Here is a 16,034-nt window from a genome sequence, read left to right on the forward strand (position 1 = left end):
TACTGGTGTTGAACTTCAGTAGCCATTTCCCTGACCATCTCTGCAACCTGTTTAAGTCCTCTTGGAGGATCCTACAATCCTCGTCTGTCACAACTCTTCTCATTAATTTTGCGTCATCCGCAAACATTGACATGTATGATTCCACTCCTGTAAACATATCATTTACGTAAATTAGAAAGAGGATTGGGCCCAGCACCGATCCTTGAGGTACTCCACTTGTTACTGTCCGCCAGTCCGACTTCTCGCCCCTTACCATTATCCTCTGGCTCCTTCCTGTTAGGTAGTTCTTCACCCATGCTAGGGCCTTTCCGCTTACTCCTGCCTGCCTCTCAAGTTTGTATAGCAGTCTCATGTGCGGTACTGTATCAAAGGCCTTTTGGCAATCAAGAAATATGCAGTCTGCCCAGCCTTCTCTGTCCTGCCTTATCCTTGTTACTTTATCATAGAATTCTAAAAGGTTTGTTAGGCATGATTTCCCTGTCCAGAACCCATGTTGGTGCTTGTTTACAAACCCAATGCTCTCCAGGTGCTCATCCAGTCGTAGCCTAATTATTCTTTCAAGTATTTTGCAGGGGATGCTTGTCAGTGATACGGGTCTGTAGTTAAGTGCCTCCTCCCTATCACCTTTCTTGAAAATCGGTACGACATTTGCCTCTTCCAGCAACTGGGCAATTCTCCCGACATAAGTGACTCATTAAAGATCATTGCCAGCGGCACGCTGAGAGCCTGCGCTGCCTCTTTAAGTATCCACGGTGATACTTTGTCTGGTCCAACTGCTTTATTTGCATCCAGTGTTGTCAACTGTTTCATTACCTCCTCTGCTGTCATCTCTATATCTGGTAGTCTTTCATCTAGGGTAATCTCTTCTAACAATGGGAGCCACTCAGGCTCGGTTGTGAACACTCCATGGAAACTTGCGTTCAGTACCTCGCAGATTTCCTTGTCGCTTTCTGTATATGCCGCTTCTGTTTTCCTCAGTCTTGTCACTTGGTCATTTACCGACATCTTCCTTCTTATATGGCTATGTAGTAATTTAGGTTGCTTTTTCACTTTGATTGCAATATCATTCTCATAATTTCTTTCCGACACTCGTCTTATGTTAATGTAATCATTCCTAGCTCTGTTACATCTAATCCTGTTTTCCTCTGTCCTTTGTCTTCTGTACTTCCTCCACTCCCTCCTGCTTCTCACCTTTGCTTCCTGACACTGTCTATTAAACCAGGGGTTATTATATTCCCTCCTGGTTTTTTCCTTTACAGTTGGAATAAATCTCTCTTCAGCCTCCTTGCATTTCCATATGACTTGGTTCATCATACCTTGCACTGTTTTTCCTCTAAGTTCTTCCTCCCACTGCACTTCTCCCAGGTAATCCCTTATCCTTCTGTCGTCCCCTTTTCTGTACTCAAGTCTCCTTTCCCGGAACTCTTGTCCTTTGGTCACAATTTTAAGCTCCATCATGTAGTCAAAGACTAGGACACAATGGTCACTGGCTCCTAGTGGTATTTCATGTTCCAACTGCTCGATGTCTTCTACATTCTGGGTGAAAATGAGATCTAATAGGCTGGGCGTATCCCCTCCTCTTTCCCTAGTATCTTCCTTCACATGCTGTGTTAGGAAATTCCTGTCAATAACGTCTACCAGCTTCGCTCCCCAGGTCTCATTCCCGCCATGGGGATTCCTCGTTTCCCAATCTATCTCTCCGTGATTTAGGTCCCCCATGACCAGCAGCTTCGCTCTCATTCTATGCGCTATAGTTGCTGCCTTCTGCAGTTCATCTATACATGCCTTGATGTTGTCCTGTGTGTGTGTGTGTGTGTGTGTGTGTGTGTGTGTGTGTGTGTGTGTGTGTGTGTGTGTGTGTGTGTGTGTGTGTGTGTGTGTGTGTGTGTGTGTGACTTGGTCATCATGGGGTGTACATGATCACTACACATGGTCATCATGAGTGTACATGATCACTACACATGGTCATCATGGGTGTACATGGTCACTACACATGGTCATCATGGGTGTACATGATCACTACACATGGTCATCATGGGGTGTACATGATCACTACACATGGTCATCATGGGTGTACATGATCACTACACATGGTCATCATGGGTGTACATGATCACTACACATGGTCATCGTGGGGTGTACATGATCACTACACATGGTCACCAACATTGCACATCACCACCGCACACAATCATTAGTGTACAACCAAAGTACACACAATCACTTAGTGTTCATCATAACACAAAACAGTTATCAACTCATCATCCGTACACTCGATCATCATCAGTGTACCTTATGAAAGCAGGTAATACCCATGAGTGTAAATCACCATTGCATTCAATCATCTTAAGTGCTCATCATCACTACACACTGCCATCATGAGTATCCATCATTACTACTCACACAACATTCGTCACTACACAGTAGTCAGACCAATCCTGGAGTATGCAGCTCCAGCCTGGAGTTCATACCTAGTTAAACACAAGACAAAGTTAGAGAAGATTCAGCGGTATGCCTCCAGACTCGTCCCGGAACTGAGAGGATGAGCTACGAGGAAAGACTAAAGGTGTTGAACCTCACGTCCCTGGAAAACAGAAGAGTAAGGGGAGACATGATAACTACCTACAAAATTCTCGGGGGAATTGACAGGGTGGACAAAGACAAACTCTTCAGCACGGATGGGACACGAACAAGAGGACAAAGGTGGAAACTTAGTACCTAGATGAGTCAAAGAGACGTTAGAAAGAATTTTTTCAGTGTCAGAGTACTTAATAAATGGAATGTACTAGGAAGTGATGTGGTGGAGGCTGACTCCATACACAGTTTCAAATATAAATATGATAGAGCCCAATAGGCTCAGGAATCTGTACACCTGTTGATTGACAGTTGAGAGGCGGGACCAAAGAGACAAAGCTCAATCTACGCAAGCATAACTAGGCGAGTAACAATTATTGTACCCAACAATCACCGACCGTCCACGTGATTGACTTACCAATCCTTCCCAACGCCCTATCCTAAATCATTATATCCTCCTATCCCTTCCAAGTGCTATAAAGTCGTATAGTATGAAACTACTTTGTACTTCTGATAATTACCTAACCAATACACAATATTATACAGAACATTCCTACCTAACTATAAAATCATGATCTAGGATATTAGGCACTCCTTCCCCCACCATAATACATCTACTTTTGTGTAGAAACAACTTAGTTTCCCATTGCCCTCGTAAAATATATAATTACTTCATCTGAGAGAAGCAAAATGAAGCAGCAGCAGCAGCAGCAAGAGGATGGGACCGGGTCTACGAGTCAGTCCAACTGCACCTCTTGGATAACTTCCAAGGACCTGCTTCAAATGCTTCGTATAACATTAGGACTCGAAGAGATTAATGATAGATTTACCTGGAAAAGCTCTCAAACGGAAATAGATAAACTAGAAGTATAAAAATAAGAAAAAATAAGGGAAGTCATGGAGTCTGAGATGGAAAAAAGATATGGAGACGAAGCACGGAGTAGGAAGAGAGATGAGAATAGGCAACAGAGGGAGGACGAACGGAAGAGGAAGAGAGAAGAGAATAAGCAACAGAGGGAGGAAGAACGGAAGAGGAAGAGAGAAGAGAATAAGCAACAGAGGGAGGAAGAACGGAAGAGGAAGAGAGAAGAGAATAAGCAACAGAGGGAGGAAGAACGGAAGAGGAAGAGAGAAGAGAATAAGAAACAGAGGGAGGAAGAACGGAAGAGGAAGAGAGAAGAAAATAAGCAACAGTGGGAGGAAGAACGGAAGAGGAAGAGAGAAGAGAATAAGCAACGGAGGGAGGAAGAACGGAGGAGGAAAAAGGAAGAAAAAAAGGGACAGGAGGCATTGAGAGGCAAAAAAGAAGAGAAAAACTAAAGATTATTTCTTAAGTTTAACTTCCAACGAAAGTGGAAGTTATGAGAGTGGTGACTGGTTGGTGAAGGGGGGGGGACTGTCACAGTGGGGGGCGGGGTGTGTGTGTGTGTGTGTGTGTGTGTGTGTGTGTGTGTGTGTGTGTGTGTGTGTGTGTGTGTGTGTGTGTGTGTGTGTGTGTGTGTGTGTGTACTCACCTATTTCTACTCGGCTATTTGTGTCTGCAGGATCGAGTATTGACTCTAGGATCCCGCCTTTCGAGAGAGTTATCAGGGGAAAGCGCCAAGCCATTACGACTATATAGCATTGGGAAGGTGTCAGGATAAGGATTTGGGATGGGACGGGGCAGGGGAAGGAATGGTGCCCAACCACTTGTGGACGGTCGGGGATTGAACGCCGACCTGCATGAAGCGAGACCGGTGTTCTACCGTCCAGCCTTTCGAGCCATCGGTTGTTTACAGCAATGACTCCGGTCCTGTTTCCCTATCATAACTAGTTTTAAAATTATGAAGAGAGTTTGCTTCCACAACCTGCTCCTTAAGTGCATTCCATTTTCTCACTATCACGCTAAAAGAAAACTTCCTAACATCTCCGTGACTCATCTGAGTTTCCAGCTTCCACCCGTGTCCCCTCGTTCTGTTACTATTCCGTGTGAACATTTCGTCTATTCCCACTGAGTTACGACAGGATCGAGGGAGGAGCCTGTCATGTGGGGAGGAACCTGTCATGTGGGTAGGAACCTGTCATGTGGGTAGGAACCTGTCATGTGGGGAGGAACCTGTCATGTGGGTAGGAACCTGTCATGTGGGTAGGAACCTGTCATGTGGGTAGGAACCTGTCATGTGGGTAGGAACCTGTCATGTGGGGAGGAACCTGTCATGTGGGTAGGAACCTGTCATGTGGGGAGGAACCTGTCATGTGGGTAGGAACCTGTCATGTGGGTAGGAACCTGTCATGTGGGGAGGAACCTGTCATGTGGGTAGGAAAGCTCACACATAATTTTCAAGGTTGAAAACTGCAAACAGTTCATCAAAATCCGTCTGTATAAGATACTGGTTTAGGTCACCAACAGTTATAATGTGGTTACAATCGTGCTGCATTAGCAGGGAGTCTAGGTTGTCCATCAGGAAGGTTGTGTGGTAATGGGGAAGGTTGTGAGGGTAGTAGGGAAGGTTGTGAGGTAGTAGGGAAGGTTGTGAGGTAGTGAAAAGGTTGTGGGGTAGTAGGGACGGTTGTGAGGGTAGTAGGGACGGTTGTGAGGGTAGTAGGGAAGGTTGTGAGGTAGTAGGGAAGGTTGTGAGGTAGTAGGGAAGGTTGTGAGGGTAGTAGGGAAGGTTGTGAGGTAGTAGGGAAGGTTGTGAGGGTAGTAGGGACGGTTGTGAGGTTAGTAGGGAAGGTTGTGAGGTAGTGAAAAGGTTGTGAGGTAGTAGGGAATGTTGTGAGGGTAGTAGTGAATGTTGTGATGGTAGTAGGGAAGGTTGTGAGGGTAGTAGGGAAGGTTGTGAGGTAGTGAAAAGGTTGTGAGGTAGTAGGGAATGTTGTGAGGGTAGTAGGGAAGGTTGTGAGGGTAGTAGGGACGGTTGTGAGATAGTAGGGAAGGTTGTGAGGTAGTAGGGAAGGTTGTGAGGTAGTAGGGAAAGTTGTGAGGTAGTAGGGAAGGTTGTGAGGTAGTAGGGAAGGTTGTGAAGTAGTAGGGAAGGTTGTGAGGTAGTAGGGAATGTTGTGAGGGAAGTAGGGAAGGTTGTGAGGTAGTAGGAAATGTTGTGAGGGTAGTAGGGAAGGTTGTGAGGGTAGTAGGGAAGGTTGTGAGGTAGTAGGGAAGGTTGTGAGGTAGTAGGGAAGGTTGTGAGGTAGTTGGGAAGGTTGTGAGGTAGTAGGGAATGTTGTGAGGGTAGTAGGGAAGGTTGTGAGGTAGTAGGGAATGTTGTGAGGGTAGTAGGGAAGGTTGTGAGGGTAGTAGGGAAGGTTGTGAGGTAGTGAAAAGGTTGTGAGGTAGTAGGGAAGGTTGTGAGGTAGTAGGGAAGGTTGTGAGGGTAGTAGGGAAGGTTGTGAGGTAGTGAAAAGGTTGTGAGGTAGTAGGGAAGGTTGTGAGGTAGTAGGGAAGGTTGTGAGGTAGTGAAAAGGTTGTGAGGTAGTAGGGAAGGTTGTGAGGTAGTGAAAAGGTTGTGAAGTAGTAGGGAAGGTTGTGAGGTAGTAGGGAATGTTGTGAGGGAAGTAGGGAAGGTTGTGAGGTAGTAGGGAATGTTGTGAGGGTAGTAGGGAAGGTTGTGAGGTAGTAGGGAATGTTGTGAGGGTAGTAGGGAAGGTTGTGAGGGTAGTAGGGAAGGTTGTGAGGTAGTGAAAAGGTTGTGAGGTAGTAGGGAAGGTTGTGAGGTAGTAGGGAAGGTTGTGAGGGTAGTAGGGAATGTTATGAGGGTAGTAGGGAAGGTTGTGAGGTAGTAGGGAAGGTTGTGAGGTAGTAGGGAAGGTTGTGAGGTAGTAGGGAAGGTTGTGAGGTAGTAGGGAATGTTGTGAGGGTAGTAGGTAAGGTTGTGAGGTAGTAGGGAATGTTGTGAGGGTAGTAGGGAAGGTTGTGAGGGTAGTACGGAAGGTTGTGAGGTAGTGAAAAGGTTGTGAGGTAGTAGGGAAGGTTGTGAGGTAGTAGGGAAGGTTGTGAGGGTAGTAGGGAAGGTTGTGAGGTAGTGAAAAGGTTGTGAGGTAGTAGGGAAGGTTGTGAGGTAGTAGGGAAGGTTGTGAGGTAGTGAAAAGGTTGTGAGGTAGTAGGGAAGGTTGTGAGGTAGTGAAAAGGTTGTGAGGTAGTAGGGAAGGTAGTGAGGTAGTACGGAAGGTTGTGAGGTAGTAGGGAAGGTTGTGAGGTAGTAGGGAAGGTTGTGAGGGTAGTAGGGAAGGTTGTGAGGGTAGTAGGGAAGGTTGTGAGGTAGTAGGGAAGGTTGTGAGGGTAGTAGGGAAGGTTGTGAGGTAGTGAAAAGGTTGTGAGGTAGTAGGGAAGGTTGTGAGGGTAGTAGGGAAGGTTGTGAGGTAGTGAAAAGGTTGTGAGGTAGTAGGGAAGGTTGTGAGGTAGTAGGGAAGGTTGTGAGGTAGTAGGGAAGTTTGTGAGGTAGTGAAAAGGTTGTGAGGTAGTAGGGAAGGTTGTGAGGGTAGTAGGGAAGGTTGTGAGGTAGTAGGGAAGGTTGTGAGGTAGTAGGGAAGGTTGTGAGGTAGTAGGGAAGGTTGTGAGGGTAGTAGGGAAGGTTGTGAGGTAGTAGGGAAGGTTGTGAGGTAGTGAAAAGGTTGTGAGGTAGTAGGGAAGGTTGTGAGGTAGTAGGGAAGGTTGTGAGGTAGTAGGGAAGGTTGTGAGGGTAGTAGGGAAGGTTGTGAGGTAGTAGGGAAGGTTGTGAGGTAGTGAAAAGGTTGTGAGGGTAGTAGGGAAGGTTGTGAGGTAGTAGGGAAGGTTGTGAGGTAGTGAAAAGGTTGTGAGGGTAGTAGGGAAGGTTGTGAGGGTAGTAGGGAAGGTTGTGAGGGTAGTAGGGAAGGTTGTGAGGTAGTAGGGAAGGTTGTGAGGTAGTAGGGAAGGTTGTGAGGTAGTAGGGACGGTTGTGAGGTAGTAGGGAAGGTTGTGAGGTAGTAGGGAAGGTTGTGAGGGTAGTAGGGAAGGTTGTGAGGGTAGTAGGGAAGGTTGTGAGGGTAGTAGGGAAGGTTGTGAGGTAGTAGGGAAGGTTGTGAGGGTAGTAGGGAAGGTTGTGAGGTAGTAGGGAAGGTTGTGAGGGTAGTAGGGAAGGTTGTGAGGGTAGTAGGGAAGGTTGTGAGGTAGTAGGGAAGGTTGTGAGGGTAGTAGGGAAGGTTGTGAGGGTAGTAGGGAAAGTTGTGAGGTAGTAGGGAAGGTTGTGAGGGTAGTAGGGAAGGTTGTGAGGGTAGTAGGGAAGGTTGTGAGGTAGTAGGGAAGGTTGTGAGGGTAGTAGGGAAGGTTGTGAGGGTAGTAGGGAAGGTTGTGAGGTAGTAGGGAAGGTTGTGAAGGGTAGTAGGGAAGGTTGTGAGGGTAGTAGGGAAGGTTGTGAGGGTAGTAGGGAAGGTTGTGAGGGTAGTAGGGAAGGTTGTGAGTTAGTAGGGAAGGTTGTGAGGTAGTAGGGAAGGTTGTGAGGTAGTAGGGAAGGTTGTGAGGTAGTGAAAAGGTTGTGAGGTAGTAGGGAAGGTTGTGAGGGTAGTAGGGAAGGTTGTGAGGTAGTAGGGAAGGTTGTGAGGGTAGTAGGGAAGGTTGTGAGGTAGTAGGGAAGATTGTGAGGTAGTAGGGAAGGTTGTGAGGTAGTAGGGAAGGTTGTGAGGTAGTTGGGAAGGTTGTGAGGGTAGTAGGGATAGTTGTGAGGTAGTAGGGAAGGTTGTGAGGTAGTAGGGAAGGTTGTGAGGGTAGTAGGGAAGGTTGTGAGGTAGTAGGGAAGGTTGTGAGGTAGTCGGGAAGGTTGTGAGGGTAGTAGGGAATGTTGTGAGGTAGTAGGGAAGGTTGTGAGGTAGTTGGGAAGGTTGTGAGGTAGTAGGGAAGGTTGTGGGGTAGTAGGGAAGGTTGTGAGGGTAGTAGGGAAGGTTGTGAGGGTAGTAGGGAAGGTTGTGAGGTAGTAGGGAAGGTTGTGAGGGTAGTAGGGAAGGTTGTGAGGTAGTAGGGAAGGTTGTGAGGTAGTAGGGAAGGTTGTGAGGTAGTAGGGAATGTTGTGGGGTAGTAGGGAAGGTTGTGAGGGTAGTAGGGAAGGTTGTGAGGGTAGTAGGGAAGGTTGTGAGGGTAGTAGGGAAGGTTGTGAGGTAGTTGGGAAGGTTGTGAGGTAGTAGGGAAGGTTGTGAGGCAGTAGGGAAGGTTGTGAGGTAGTAGGGAAGGTTGTGAGGTAGTTGGGAAGGTTGTGAGGTAGTAGGGAAGGTTGTGAGGGTAGTAGGGAAGGTTGTTTGGTAGTAGGGAAGGTTGTGGGGTAGTAGGGAAGGTTGTGAGGGTAGTAGGGAAGGTTGTGAGGTAGTAGGGAAGGTTGTGAGGTAGTAGGGAAGGTTGTGAGGGTAGTAGGGAAGGTTGTGAGGTAGTAGGGAAGGTTGTGATGGTAGTAGGGAAGGTTGTTAGGTAGTAGGGAAGGTTGTGAGGGTAGTAGGGAAGGTTGTGAGATAGTAGGGAAGGTTGTGGGGTAGTAGGGAAGGTTGTGAGGGTAGTAGGGAAGGATGTGAGGGTAGTAATGAAGGTTGTGAGGTAGTAGGGAAGGTTGTGAGGTAGTAGGGAAGGTTGTGAGGTAGTAGGGAAGGTTGTGAGGTAGTAGGAAATGTTGTGAGGGTAGTAGGGAAGGTTGTGAGGTAGTAGGGAATGTTGTGAGGGTAGTAGGGAAGGTTGTGAGGGTAGTAGGGAAGGTTGTGAGGTAGTGAAAAGGTTGTGAGGTAGTAGGGAAGGTTGTGAGGTAGTAGGGAAGGTTGTGAGGGTAGTAGGGAAGGTTGTGAGGTAGTGAAAGGTTGTGAGGTAGTAGGGAAGGTTGTGAGGTAGTAGGGAAGGTTGTGAGGTAGTGAAAAGGTTGTGAGGTAGTAGGGAAGGTTGTGAGGTAGTGAAAAGGTTGTGAGGTAGTAGGGAAGGTAGTGAGGTAGTACGGAAGGTTGTGAGGTAGTAGGGAAGGTTGTGAGGTAGTAGGGAAGGTTGTGAGGGTAGTAGGGAAGGTTGTGAGGGTAGTAGGGAAGGTTGTGAGGTAGTAGGGAAGGTTGTGAGGGTAGTAGGGAAGGTTGTGAGGTAGTGAAAAGGTTGTGAGGTAGTAGGGAAGGTTGTGAGGGTAGTAGGGAAGGTTGTGAGGTAGTGAAAAGGTTGTGAGGTAGTAGGGAAGGTTGTGAGGTAGTAGGGAAGGTTGTGAGGTAGTAGGGAAGGTTGTGAGGTAGTGAAAAGGTTGTGAGGTAGTAGGGAAGGTTGTGAGGGTAGTAGGGAAGGTTGTGAGGTAGTAGGGAAGGTTGTGAGGTAGTAGGGAAGGTTGTGAGGTAGTAGGGAAGGTTGTGAGGGTAGTAGGGAAGGTTGTGAGGTAGTAGGGAAGGTTGTGAGGTTGTGAAAAGGTTGTGAGGTAGTAGGGAAGGTTGTGAGGTAGTAGGGAAGGTTGTGAGGTAGTAGGGAAGGTTGTGAGGGTAGTAGGGAAGGTTGTGAGGTAGTAGGGAAGGTTGTGAGGTAGTGAAAAGGTTGTGAGGGTAGTAGGGAAGGTTGTGAGGTAGTAGGGAAGGTTGAGAGGTAGTGAAAAGGTTGTGAGGGTAGTAGGGAAGGTTGTGAGGGTAGTAGGGAAGGTTGTGAGGGTAGTAGGGAAGGTTGTGAGGTAGTAGGGAAGGTTGTGAGGTAGTAGGGAAGGTTGTGAGGTAGTAGGGACGGTTGTGAGGTAGTAGGGAAGGTTGTGAGGTAGTAGGGAAGGTTGTGAGGGTAGTAGGGAAGGTTGTGAGGGTAGTTGGGAAGGTTGTGAGGGTAGTAGGGAAGGTTGTGAGGTAGTAGGGAAGGTTGTGAGGGTAGTAGGGAAGGTTGTGAGGTAGTAGGGAAGGTTGTGAGGGTAGTAGGGAAGGTTGTGAGGGTAGTAGGGAAGGTTGTGAGGTAGTAGGGAAGGTTGTGAGGTAGTAGGGAAGGTTGTGAGGGTAGTAGGGAAGGTTGTGAGGTAGTAGGGAAGGTTGTGAGGGTAGTAGGTAAGGTTGTGAGGGTAGTAGGGAAGGTTGTGAGGTAGTAGGGAAGGTTGTGAGGGTAGTAGGGAAGGTTGTGAGGGTAGTAGGGAAGGTTGTGAGGTAGTAGGGAAGGTTGTGAGGGTAGTAGGGAAGGTTGTGAGGGTAGTAGGGAAGGTTGTGAGGGTAGTAGGGAAGGTTGTGAGGGTAGTAGGGAAGGTTGTGAGGGTAGTAGGGAAGGTTGTGAGGTAGTAGGGAAGGTTGTGAGGTAGTAGGGAAGGTTGTGAGGTAGTAGGGAAGGTTGTGAGGTAGTAGGAAAGGTTGTGAGGTAGTAGGGAAGGTTGTGAGGGTAGTAGGGAAGGTTGTGAGGTAGTAGGGAAGGTTGTGAGGGTAGTAGGGAAGGTTGTGAGGTAGTAGGGAAGGTTGTGAGGTAGTAGGGAAGGTTGTGAGGTAGTAGGGAAGGTTGTGAGGTAGTTGGGAAGGTTGTGAGGGTAGTAGGGATAGTTGTGAGGTAGTAGGGAAGGTTGTGAGGTAGTAGGGAAGGTTGAGAGGGTAGTAGGGAAGGTTGTGAGGTAGTAGGGAAGGTTGTGAGGTAGTCGGGAAGGTTGTGAGGGTAGTAGGGAATGTTGTGAGGTAGTAGGGAAGGTTGTGAGGAAGTTGGGAAGGTTGTGAGGTAGTAGGGAAGGTTGTGGGGTAGTAGGGAAGGTTGTGAGGGTAGTAGGGAAGGTTGTGAGGGTAGTAGGGAAGGTTGTGAGGTAGTAGGGAAGGTTGTGAGGGTAGTAGGGAAGGTTGTGAGGTAGTAGGGAAGGTTGTGAGGTAGTAGGGAAGGTTGTGAGGTAGTAGGGAAGGTTGTGAGGTAGTAGGGAAGGTTGTGAGGGTAGTAGGGAAGGTTGTGAGGGTAGTAGGGAAGGTTGTGAGGGTAGTAGGGAAGGTTGTGAGGTAGTTGGGAAGGTTGTGAGGTAGTAGGGAAGGTTGTGAGGCAGTAGGGAAGGTTGTGAGGTAGTAGGGAAGGTTGTGAGGTAGTTGGGAAGGTTGTGAGGTAGTAGGGAAGGTTGTGAGGGTAGTAGGGAAGGTTGTGGGGTAGTAGGGAAGGTTGTGGGGTAGTAGGGAAGGTTGTGAGGGTAGTAGGGAAGGTTGTGAGGTAGTAGGGAAGGTTGTGAGGTAGTAGGGAAGGTTGTGAGGGTAGTAGGGAAGGTTGTGAGGTAGTAGGGAAGGTTGTGATGGTAGTAGGGAAGGTTGTTAGGTAGTAGGGAAGGTTGTGAGGGTAGTAGTGAAGGTTGTGAGATAGTAGGGAAGGTTGTGGGGTAGAAGGGAAGGTTGTGAGGGTAGTAGGGAAGGTTGTGAGGGTAGTAATGAAGGTTGTGAGGTAGTAGGGAAGGTTGTGAGGTAGTAGGGAAGGTTGTGAGGTAGTAGGGAAGGATGTGAGGTAGTAGGAAATGTTGTGAGGGTAGTAGGGAAGGTTGTGAGGTAGTAGGGAATGTTGTGAGGGTAGTAGGGAAGGTTGTGAGGGTAGTAGGGAAGGTTGTGAGGTAGTGAAAAGGTTGTGAGGTAGTAGGGAAGGTTGTGAGGTAGTAGGGAAGGTTGTGAGGGTAGTAGGGAAGGTTGTGAGGTAGTGAAAAGGTTGTGAGGTAGTAGGGAAGGTTGTGAGGTAGTAGGGAAGGTTGTGAGGTAGTGAAAAGGTTGTGAGGTAGTAGGGAAGGTTGTGAGGTAGTGAAAAGGTTGTGAGGTAGTAGGGAAGGTAGTGAGGTAGTACGGAAGGTTGTGAGGTAGTAGGGAAGGTTGTGAGGTAGTAGGGAAGGTTGTGAGGGTAGTAGGGAAGGTTGTGAGGGTAGTAGGGAAGGTTGTGAGGTAGTAGGGAAGGTTGAGAGGGTAGTAGGGAAGGTTGTGAGGTAGTGAAAAGGTTGTGAGGTAGTAGGGAAGGTTGTGAGGGTAGTAGGGAAGGTTGTGAGGTAGTGAAAAGGTTGTGAGGTAGTAGGGAAGGTTGTGAGGTAGTAGGGAAGGTTGTGAGGTAGTAGGGAAGGTTGTGAGGTAGTGAAAAGGTTGTGAGGTAGTAGGGAAGGTTGTGAGGGTAGTAGGGAAGGTTGTGAGGTAGTAGGGAAGGTTGTGAGGTAGTAGGGAAGGTTGTGAGGTAGTAGGGAAGGTTGTGAGGGTAGTAGGGAAGGTTGTGAGGTAGTAGGGAAGGTTGTGAGGTAGTGAAAAGGTTGTGAGGTAGTAGGGAAGGTTGTGAGGTAGTAGGGAAGGTTGTGAGGTAGTAGGGAAGGTTGTGAGGGTAGTAGGGAAGGTTGTGAGGTAGTAGGGAAGGTTGTGAGGTAGTAGGGAAGGTTGTGAGGTAGTAGGGAAGGTTGTGAGGGTAGTAGGGAAGGTTGTGAGGTAGTAGGGAAGGTTGTGAGGTAGTAGGGAAGGTTGTGAGGTAGTAGGGAAGGTTGTGAGGTAGTAGGGAAGGTTGTGAGGTAGTAGGGAAGGTTGTGAGGTAGTAGGGAAGGTTGTGAGGTAGTAGGGAAGGTTGTGAGGTAGTAGGGAAGGTTGTGAGGTAGTAGGGAAGGTTGTGAGGTAGTAGGGAAGGTTGTGAGGTAGTAGGGAAGGTTGTGAGGGTAGTAGGGAAGGTTGTGAGGTAGTAGGGAAGGTTGTGAGGGTAGTAGGGAAGGTTGTGAGGGTAGTAGGGAAGGTTGTGAGGTAGTAGGGAAGGTTGTGAGGTAGTAGGGAAGGTTGTGAGGGTAGTAGGGAAGGTTGTGAGGTAGTAGGGAAGGTTGTGAGGGTAGTAGGGAAGGTTGTGAGGGTAGTAGGGAAGGTTGTGAGGTAGTAGGGAAGGTTGTGAGGGTAGTAGGGAAGGTTGTGAGGGTAGTAGGGAAGGTTGTGAGGTAGTAGGGAAGGTTGTGAGGTAGTAGGGAAGGTTGTGAGGGTAGTAGGGAAGGTTGTGAGGGTAGTAGGGAAGGTTGTGAGGGTAGTAGGGAAGGTTGTGAGGGTAGTAGGGAAGGTTGTGAGGTAGTAGGGAAGGTTGTGAGGGTAGTAGGGAAGGTTGTGAGGGTAGTAGGGAAGGTTGTGAGGGTAGTAGGGAAGGTTGTGAGGGTAGTAGGGAAGGTTGTGAGGGTAGTAGGGAAGGTTGTGAGGTAGTAGGGAAGGTTGTGAGGGTAGTAGGGAAGGTTGTGAGGTAGTGAAAGGTTGTGAGGTAGTAGGGAAGGTTGTGAGGTAGTAGGGAAGGTTGTGAGGTAGTAGGGAAGGTTGTGAGGGTGGTAGGGAAGGTTGTGAGGTAGTAGGGAAGGTTGTGAGGTAGTAGGGAAGGTTGTGAGGTAGTAGGGAAAGGTTGTGAGGTAGTAGGGAAGGTTGTGAGGTAGTAGGGAAGGTTGTGAGGTAGTAGGGAAGGTTGTGAGGTAGTAGGAAGGTTGTGAGGTAGTAGGGAAGGTTGTGAGGGTAGTAGGGAAGGTTGTGAGGTAGTAGGGAAGGTTGTGAGGTAGTAGGGAAGGTTGTGAGGGTAGTAGGGAAGGTTGTGAGGTAGTAGGGAAGGTTGTGAGGTAGTAGGGAAGGTTGTGAGGGTAGTAGGGAAGGTTGTGAGGTAGTAGGGAAGGTTGTGAGGTAGTTGGGAAGGTTGTGAGGCAGTAGGGAAGGTTGTGGGGTAGTAGGGAAGGTTGTGAGGGTAGTAGGGAAGGTTGTGGGGTAGTAGGGAAGGTTGTGAGGGTAGTAGGGAAGGTTGTGAGGGTATTAGGGAAGGTTGTGAGGGTAGTAGGGAAGGTTGTGAGGGTAGTAGGGAAGGTTGTGAGGGAAGTAGGGAAGGTTGTGAGGTAGTAGGGAAGGTTGTGAGGTAGTAGAGAAGGTTGTGGGCTAGTAGGGAAGGTTGTGAGGGTAGTAGGGAAGGTTGTGAGGGTAGTAGGGAAGGTTGTGAGGGTAGTAGGGAAGGTTGTGAGGTAGTTGGTAAGGTTGTGAGGTAGTAGGGAAGGTTGTGAGGCAGTAGGGAAGGTTGTGAGGGTAGTAGGGAAGGTTGTGAGGTAGTTGGAAAGGTTGTGAGGTAGTAGGGAAGGTTGTGGGGTGGTAGGGAAGGTTGTGAGGGTAGTAGGGAAGGTTGTGAGGTAGTAGGGAAGGTTGTGAGGTACTAGGGAAGGTTGTGAGGGTAGTAGGGAAGGTTGTGAGGTAGTAGGGAAGGTTGTGAGGGTAGTAGGGAAGGTTGTGAGGTAGTAGGGAAGGTTGTGAGGGTAGTAGGGAAGGTTGTGAGGGTAGTAGGGAAGGTTGTGAGGGTAGTAGGGAAGGTTGTGAGGGTAGTAGGGAAGGTTGTGAGGGTAGTAGGGAAGGTTGTGAGGTAGTAGGGAAGGTTGTGAGGGTAGTAGGGAAGGTTGTGAGGTAGTAGGGAAGGTTGTGAGGTAGTAGGGGAAGGTTGTGAGGTAGTAGGGAAGGTTGTGAGGGTAGTAGGGAAGGTTGTGAGGGTAGTAGGGAAGGTTGTGAGGGTAGTAGGGAAGGTTGTGAGGTAGTAGGGAAGGTTGTGAGGGTAGTAGGGAAGGTTGTGAGGTAGTAGGGAAGGTTGTGAGGTAGTAGGGAAGGTTGTGAGGTAGTAGGAAGGTTGTGAGGGTAGTAGGGAAGGTTGTGAGGTAGTAGGGAAGGTTGTGGGGTAGTAGGGAAGGTTGTGAGGGTAGTAGGGAAGGTTGTGAGGGTAGTAGGGAAGGTTGTGAGGTAGTAGGGAAGGTTGTGAGGTAGTAGGGAAGGTTGTGAGGTAGTAGGAAAGGTTGTGAGGGTAGTAGGGAAGGTTGTGAGGGTAGTAGGGAAGGTTGTGAGGTAGTTAGGAAGGTTGTGAAGTAGTAGGGAAGGTTATGAGGGTAGTAAGGAAGGTTGTGAGGTAGTAGGGAAGGTTGTGAGGGTAGTAGGGAAGGTTGTGAGGGTAGTAGGGAAGGTTGTGGAGGGTAGTAGGGAAGGTTGTGAGGTAGTAGGGAAGGTTGTGAGGGTAGTAGGGAAGGTTGTGAGGTAGTAGGGAAGGTTGTGAGGTAGTAGGGAAGGTTGTGAGGGTAGTAGGGAAGGTTGTGAGGGTAGTAGGGAAGGTTGTGAGGGTAGTAGGGAAGGTTGTGAGGTAGTAGGGAAGGTTGTGAGGGTAGTAGGGAAGGTTGTGAGATAGTAGGGAAGGTTGTGGGGTAGTAGGGAAGGTTGTGAGGGTAGTAGGGAAGGTTGTGAGGGTAGTAGGGAAGGTTGTGAGGTAGTAGGGAAGGTTGTGAGGGTAGTAGGGAAGGTTGTGAGGTAGTAGGGAAGGTTGTGAGGTAGTAGGGAAGGTTGTGAGGTAGTAGGGAAGGTTGTGGGGTAGTAGGGAAGGTTGTGAGGGTAGTAGGGAAGGTTGTGAGGGTAGTAGGGAAGGTTGTGAGGTAGTAGGGAAGGTTGTGAGGGTAGTAGGGAAGGTTGTGAGGTAGTAGGGAAGGTTGTGAGGTAGTAGGGAAGGTTGTGAGGCAGTAGGGAAGGTTGTGGGGTAGTAGGAAGGTTGTGAGGTAGTAGGGAAGGTTGTGAGGGTAGTAGGGAAGGTTGTGAGGGTAGTAGGGAAGGTTGTGAGGGTAGTAGGGAAGATTGTGAGG

The sequence above is a fragment of the Procambarus clarkii genome, chromosome 38 (assembly GCF_040958095.1).
Source record: "Procambarus clarkii isolate CNS0578487 chromosome 38, FALCON_Pclarkii_2.0, whole genome shotgun sequence".
Classification (NCBI taxonomy): Eukaryota; Metazoa; Arthropoda; class Malacostraca; order Decapoda; family Cambaridae; genus Procambarus; species Procambarus clarkii.